We start from the raw sequence: 8,774 nt of genomic DNA on the forward strand, positions 1-8,774 counted from the left end.
TCTTTCTGGACTCTGGTTTTCCAGTTTGTAAAGTATAGAGTCCATCTGTTATTTAGTCAGTGGCCAGTATTTCTTTCCCATTCCCCAGTCATCATAAATGTACCATATTGCATTGGTCACTCGGGTTGCTGGTTTCATTTTTTCATTTGGCATATAGTCAAATAGGAGTTCTATTCACATTTTTCATAGAACTATAGACTTTCAAAGTTAGGAAAAAACCTTAGAAGTCATCTAACTCACTGTTACTTCTCTCATTTTACAGATAAGGAAGCCAAGAGAACAAGTGATTTACTCAAAGCCAAGAAAGCACGTGTTCTAGCTCTCAGTCTAGGGTATTTTTCACTGAACAAAGATGCCCTTTAAATTATATAAGATTTAACAAGGAGATTAAATGCTTAATTGAAAAGTTTATTTAATTATCAGAGCAGAAATCACTTCAATTTGCACAGTAACCTCTCCTCCCCCTGCTCCCCAAAACACACATATGCTTTTCTTGAGAGATCTAGGAAGTGGGTAGTAGAAACTGCTGGATAATCAAGAAATGAGAATAACATGCTCCAAAGGTATATTGGTTGTTCTTTAATCCAGTGGAAACAGACCCAAGGCTCTCACCACAAGTTTATAATTCATGGAAGAAAATAAAGTTCAGTGTTAAAAGGAACCTTAGAAATCAAGTGGTCCCACTCCTGCCTGAAGCACAAATTTTGTTTGTAATGTTCCTGAAAAGTGGTCATTCAACTTTGACTTAAGTATATCCAACAAAGAGACATTTGCTACCTTCCAAGTCAGCTCAATCCATTTTTTGGACAGCACCAGGGACAACCTAGTGTAGTGAAAGGAGGAATAGATTTGGATTCATGGGACCTGGGTTCAAATCTCAAATCAGCCACTATCATCTTCAGTAAATTGCTTAACCTCTTTGGGCTTTGGCATCTTCACCTCTTGGTAAAATTAGTAAAACATGACAGTTGTGATCATTGACCTCAAAAGTCTCTTCTACCTCTTTATGCATGATTCTAATTGTTAGAACATCTTCCCTTATACTAAACTGAAATCTGCATCCCTGTAATTTCCACTCATGTATCCCAGCTTTTGTTCTCTGAAACCAGGCAGAACAGCCCAATTTTTTCCTTCCAAAGGACAGTAGATCCATAACTTTGTTTAGTTCCAAAACAGTATTACTTTGCTTGATCATCTGCCATTCTTTAGAAGTGTTGAAGAAAGGAAAAAAACACTAACAACTTTTAGTTCTTTTTAAAGATATAATCCACCTTCAGAGGATAGAGATTTATACTCTATTGAGGAGATTCAAAAGAATATGCTGTGTGCTCTGAAGACAATTACCAAAGTCAGTCCCAAATAAAGTATCATGAAATAAAGGTTTTAGTCTCAAATCTGCCACAAACTCACTCTCTGACTTGGAATTTGGAGACACTGGGGATGTTTATCTTGTAGAAGAAAAGGCTTAGGGAGGACATAACAGCTATCTTCAGAAGGACTGGTAAGGTCAAGCAGTATAGCATTTCTTCTTTTTGGTACAGAACAGAAGGGAAAACTAGAAGTAATGAATGACATTCCAGAGCAGTAGTGTTTAACTTTATTTATGAAAAAAAAAAAGTAGAATAGAGAGCCACGAAAAGTACTGGATTTTTCATCATTGGTAGTTGGTCTTCAATGACTGGATCTTGAATCTTCCTAGACAGTTATGGGTTGGACTAAATAACCTCCAATGTTAACTTTGAGTTGCTCTGATTCTGTAACTCATTTGTTTCTCCAGGTCTTAGTTCTCTTGTATATAAAATGTTGGGGTTTGACTATGTATTCCTTTATGGCCGCTTCAACTTTAAGATTCTGTGATTCTACTTCTGTCAGGGATTTCAATGAAACCAAATTTATCTGTGACTTTTTTGTATATGTTAATTTACTTTGTCAGGAATCCTCTAAAAAACAGAACACAAGTCAAACAAGATGTAAGGTCGCAAATGAAATTTTGATTACTGGCACTCACATAATGTGTGCTTTCCTGCTCCTAACTGTTACTCTTGCCCTTTTCTAGCCACAAGCAGGAAACAAATAACCTCAGAAAACAAAGCAAAAACTCTGAAATCTCAAGACAACCTTTCTTTCATTTCTGTTGCCAGATTTCTTCTTTTCCTCTGACAAGTTTGATATTTTCAATAGCTTCCTAGTTTGAATGTCTTGTTGGGAAGTTCTCTTCAAGACAGAACACCTCTGCTCTGCCACATTGATTCTCAGATTCTGAATACCAGAAGGACCTCTCTCAGAAACATGATGTAGCCAAGCTAGCAAGAGAACGTGACTAGTTAACTTTTCTTCTGTTTTTCTGCTTTTTGCTACATCGACTGGCATATTGGAAGAAGTATCCACCTTTGTGTCAGTAAGACCTGGATTCAAGGTTCAAGTTTCAGTTCAGTCACTACCTGCAAGGTATACCTTAGGTAAGCCATATCAACTCTTAGGACCCCAATCACCTAATCTGAAAAATAAGAGCATCAGACTCGGTGAACTTTACGACCTCTGGTAGATTTAAAATGGTATGACCCACTATCTACATGAGTCCGTGAGATTATATGTCCCCTTTATATTTGCCATGATTCCCACCTTCAGTGAGAAATGTTGCTATTTGAAGGCAGGAGTTTTCATAAATCAGTTTCATTGTCCCAGCTATAAACCTGCCATTATCACCAATTCTTATGAAGAGGTACTCAGGAGGAAGATTTACTACAATGTATAGTATATAATGGAATGATATGGTGATTGTAAGCAGACAGAAGCATACGACCAATGAGAACTCTTCCATAAGATTATGAGTTTTGAATTTTCTCCTCTACCCTCACTTACCCCCTCCCCAAGATGGCTTGCAATCTGATATAGGTTCTACTTATACATTCATACTAAACATACTTTCACATTCATCATGATGTAAAGAAGAATTAGAACTAATGGGAGGAGCAATGAGAAAGAAGAAACAAAAAAACACAACAAAAGAAAAGGAGAGCAAATAGTCTGCTTCCATCTGCATTCAGACTTCAAAGTTCTTTCTCTGGATGTGAGTAGCATTTTCCATTACGATTGTATGGCTGAGAAGAGCTAAGTCTATCAAGGTCAGTCATCATACAATGTGGCTGCTAATATGTACAATATTCTCCTGTCCTGCTCATTTCACTCAACATTAGTTCATATAAGTCTTTCCAGGTTTTTCTGAAGCCAACCTGCGCATCATTTCTTATAGCACAATAGTATTACATTACATTCATGTACCATGACTTGCCCAGCCATTTCTCAATTGATGGACATCCCCTCAATTTCCAATTCTTTGCCACAACAGAAAGAGCAGCTATAAATATTTTTGTATATGTGGGTCCTTTTCCAATTTGTATGATTTCTTTGGGATACAGACATAGAAGATTGCTGGGTCAAAGAGTACGCACAATTTTTTATCTATGGTACCTTTTAGCAGGATATAGTTTCCTTCCTTATCTCTTTTAATGAGATCTATTTTTTGTTTTTGCTTTGTCTGAAATCAGGATTGATACCCCTGCTTTGTTTTTTTTTTTTACTTTAGCTGAAGCATAATATATTCTGCTCCAGTCTATTACCTTTACTCTATGTGTATTCCTCTGCATCAAATGTGTTTCTTATAAACAATATATTGTAGGATTATGGTTCTTAATCTACTCTGCTATCTGCTTCTGCTTTATGGGAGAGTTAATCCCATTCACATTCATTGTTATGATTATTGTTTGTTTCTTTCTCTCTATCCTACCCCCCCTCATTTATGCTTTTCTCTCTCCTTTCTCCCTTTCCCTCCTCCCTAGAGTTTTGCTTTCAACCACTGCCTCCCTCAGTCTGCCCTCCCTTCTATCAGCCCCTCAATGAGGAACTAATAAGAAGAGCAAGAACAAGGGATAATAGGTGAATAGTCAGAGGTACCCTCTTGATATTGGGAGAATTTGAAGGCTTCCCACACATCAGATGGCCACTTTCTGTACTGTTAAAGTACATTTTGGTAACTTACCATAGTGGGAAAAAAGTAATGAACTTTGATTAATAATCCTGCTTCTGTGCTGATTAGCAATGTCCTGAGGTAACCCATTTAATTATGTTTAGACTCAATTTACCCCCTCTATAAAAGGAGGAGCAGAGAAAGTGTGGAAGAAAGGTTGGACAATGTTAGGTTTAAAGTTCCCTTCCAGCTCTAACATTCTGTGATTCTACATTTTTTTGTACTTTTTTACATATCACCTCACACATGTACTAATTCACTCCTACTCATAAAATCCTTTACTGGTTGCCTATGCCTTTACTATAAAATTTTAAAATTATTCAGCCTGCCTTTTAAGGCCATCAACAATTTTTTCCATTACATAGAAAATCATGGTGGATACAAAGAGGACATAGAATCTCATGGACTCACAGATATAGTGAGTTATAGTATATTAAATCTACCAAGAGCACCAGACTAGATAAACTTTAAGATCTCTTGTAGCTTTTTAAAATTAAATTAATTTTTATCAATTAACAAAAATTTATTTTCTCCCTCACATATTTCTACATCTACTGGAAAAAAGAAAAGAAAATCAATTAAAACAGTTTTAACAAATATGAAGTCATGCAAAACATATTTTTAATTAGCCAGGTCCAAAACATACACATATATACATACATACATGTGTGGGTATATATTTCATTCTGGACAATGAATCCATGAGTTCTCTGTCAGAAGATAGTCAGAATAGCCTATCATTGATCTTTTGGAATGGTAATTGGTCACAATATTTATATGAGTTTTTTAAATCTTTCAAAGTTGTCTTTACAATGTTGCATAAGTTGTTCTCCTGGTTCTGATCTGTATCCATTTATGTGTCTTCCTAAGTTTCTCTGGAACTATCTTTTCCTTCATTTCTTATAGCACAATAAAATAACATTACATTCATATACCATAATTTGTTCAGCCATTTCTCAGTTAATGGATACTTCCTTAGTTTCAGTTCTTTGTTACTACAAAAAGAGTTTCTTTAAATATTTTTGTACATATGGATCCTTTTCCTCTTTCTTTAATGTCATTGGTTTTCTTCTAGAATAAAAAATGAACAACAACAATGGCAAGAACAAAGGGGATATAAGTCTATTACTGAGTGAAAGAATATGCACAATTTAATAACTTTTGGATGATGGTTCCAAATTGCTTTCTAGAATGGCTGAACCAATTCACAATTCTACCAATGGATCGTGAAAATGACAATTTTTCTCTAGTCACTTCAACAGCTATCATTTTCCCTTTTTTGTCAGTTTTTCCAAGCTTATCAGTTTGAGATAGAATCTTAGAGATGCATTTTTCTAATTATTAGTGATTTGGAGCATTTTTTCATATGACTATAGATAGCTTGAATTTCCTCCTCAGAAAACTGCCTTTTCTATCTTTAACCATTTATTATTTGGGGAATGGCTTTTATGCTTATGAATTTGAATAAGTTCCATATTTATATCTATGTCTACATTTATATCTATATCTACCTATCTATCTGAATATATATCAGAGAAACTTGCTATAAAGAGAATCTGCCTTCATCCAGTTACCTGCTTCCCTTCTGTTTTGGGGAGAGGAGAACATTGATTTTGTTTGTTTGCAAAAAATTTTAAATGGTATCTGTTTGATTTTAACTGCTAGATGTAGCCTCCTGTGATACCCTCTATCCCTTGTTTTCATCATGAACTGGTTTTATCCATAAATTTGAAAGGTTATTTCTTCCTTGTTTTTCTAATTTGTTTATGCTGTCACTCTTTATCTTTAAATCATGTATCCACTTGGAATTTAACTTAGCATATGGCATGAAATTTTGATCTATAGTTATTATAATTTTTTTTTTTGCCAAACTGCTTTTGATTTTTTCCAGTATTTTGGGTCAAATAGTGAGTTCTTTCTGGAGTTATCTGGGGTCTTTGGTTTTATCAAATATTATATTATATGGTCATTTCGCTTTTGTAGGTTATGCTCCTAATCTATTCCATTGATCAACTCTATTTCTTAACCAGTACTAAATTATTTTGATGATTAGTAGCTTTGTAGCAGAGTTTGAGATCTCATCCTGATAGGCCCTCTTCCTTATCACTTTTTTTCATAAATTCTCTTGAAAGTCTTGACCTTTGGATCTTCTTCAGGGCTTTAGTAGTCCCTAAAACTCCTTAGTGCAGTCTGAACCAGATTAAAATGTAATTGGGAAGTGTTTAGCAAGACATTTAAAAATAATAAAACATAGATAATGTTAATTTGTGGTTTTCTAAGTCAATATGCAGCCCACAAGGCTTTATTTCTATTTGAGTTTGACATCACTGCATCTAGATGAATTTAACTTTTTCTTATGTCTGAAATGGGTTCCCTTTTCATGGCAACCCTGTAGAATTTCTAATTGTTTTCAAAAAACAGCTTAGGTGCTACCCTCTGCATGAAGCCACTCCTGATCTGCCCACTTGTTTATTTGTGTGTATGTATGTACACACACACACACATATATAATGTGCATATGTATTTATATATCTAAACACACATGAATATATACATGTGTGTATATCTAAACACACATACACATACATGTATCCTGATCTGCCAGTTATATATGTGTGTGTGTAGGTATAGATAGATTTTTTTTTACTTGTATGTGTACCTGTTGTTTCCCCTAAGAAAACATAACTTCTTTGAGGGCAGAGACTGTTGTATTTCTGTCTTTGTCTTCTCAGCACTTAGCATGGTGTCTGGTATATAGTAAGGACTCAAAAAATGGTGACTTTGATTTCTAGTTCCTTTACAACACTTCTCTCCCTCCCCCACACCCCATTCCTGCTACTTTTTTTTTTGCCTTTTGGAGGGCAATTGGGGTTAAGTAAGTTGCCCGAGGTTACATGGCTAATTTTTTTTTTGTGTGGGTGTTAAGTGTCTGAGGCCAGAACCGAACTCAGGCCCTCCTGACTCTGGGCCAGCACTTTATTCACTGTGCCACCTAGCCACCCCCATTCCTGCTACTTCTAAAAAAAAAGTAAAGAAAATTAGAACAAACAAAAACCAAATAAAAATTCAGGGAAAAATAGTACAGATAAGAATAGCTAATTTCCTTCTAAACTATCATTCCTCCCAAAACCAAATCAACAAGTAGTAGACAGAGGGAGAAAAGAATCTTATACTCAATGAACATCTGTAGTCCAATTAAAGTCAACAGTTTACAGGTGTTGAGAGGAAAATACTCCCACTTTACCTTCACAAATCCATTTTCTTAATATCTCTTAGGAACAAAAGCACACTTTTCTCTAGGGCTCTTTAAATTTATGCAGAAATGCCACCTTCTCAGTTCCTGTTGGTAATCCAGTCCAAATGCCACAGTGGTGGAGGGAGACCAGGTAGAGTCCACAGAAGTCTTCTCCAGTGCTAGGGAGAGGGACCTGTAACAACACATACCAGTTTCAAAGACAATAATGTCATTTACATTAAATCAAAGCCTGTACTGGCAATAATTCTCTTAAGTGCTTGCTATTGGCATGGCATTGTATAGTAGGTGCTGGGAATAAAGACAAAAATGGAAAAAAAAATGTCTCTGCCCTCCAGGAGCTTACAGTCTATTCTGTCATAAAATCTGTAAGCAGAAAAATAAATTCCAGATCATGGGATCACAGTAGAAGAACTGTTAGGGAAGCTATCTCTAAACCCGCCCCCCTCCCATCTTTTAGGGATGAAGAAACTGAACCCCATAGAAAATCAAGTGATTTCCCTAAGGGGAGGCTGTGAATAAAAGAGCACACAGGTCTTTTGGCTCTAAATTCAGTGCTTTATATTTTAGAAGGGAGAAGATACTAACAACTGAGCGATCAGGAATGACTTTCAATTGGAAGTGGTACTTGAGTGAATCTGGAAGGAATCCAAGGTTTCTAAGAAGTAGATAGAGGATGTGGGGGTTGGGGAGGAACAGCCTGGGCAAAGGGCAGGTGGATAATAGGCATATTATCAAGCACAGAGGGTTGCATATTTTCCTCTCACCATCCGTTGAAAAGGAAGGAAAGAAGAATTTATTAAGAACTTACTTTGTACCATATCATCATTCCTATTTTACAATTGAGGAAACTAAGGAAAAGAGAGCTTAAATGACTTGCCCAGGATCACATAGCAGTAAGTATCTGAGGCTATATTTGAATTCAGATCTTCCAGAGTGCAATGGGCAGCTAGATGGTACAGAGTGTTGGTAATGAAGTCAGGAAGACTCTTGTTCCTGAGTTCAAATCTGGTTTCAGAGACTTACTAGTTATGTAATCTTGTACAAGTCACTTAACCCTGGTTGCCTCAGTTTCTTCATCTGTAAAATGAGCTGGAGAAGGAGATGGCAAACCAGTCCATTATTTCTGTCAAAAAACAAACAAACCCAAATGGGGTCAAGAAGAGTCAGATATGATTGAACAAGGACAGTTTTTTGAATGCAGGTCTAATGCTCTATCCACTGTATCACCTAGATGTCTTTGAGAAGGAAGAAGCAGAAGGAGACATGTGAATATAAAATAGATATCTATTCTTTTTTAAAAAAAGGACATAAGGAATCGAAGGATAATTAAAAAGACTTGTGTGACCTGACACAAAGTAAAGGTCCAGAGCCAGAAGAACAATATAAACATTGACCACAACAGTGTAAATTGAAACAACATTGAAAAACAGCTGCACTCAGATTAATTATGATGACCAATCTTGTCCCAGAAGAACAGAAGGATAATAAAAC

The sequence above is a fragment of the Petaurus breviceps genome, unplaced genomic scaffold, assembly GCF_028583685.1.
Source record: "Petaurus breviceps papuanus isolate PSGF00001 unplaced genomic scaffold, PetGlider_PUasm1.0 90847, whole genome shotgun sequence".
NCBI lineage: Eukaryota > Metazoa > Chordata > Mammalia > Diprotodontia > Petauridae > Petaurus > Petaurus breviceps.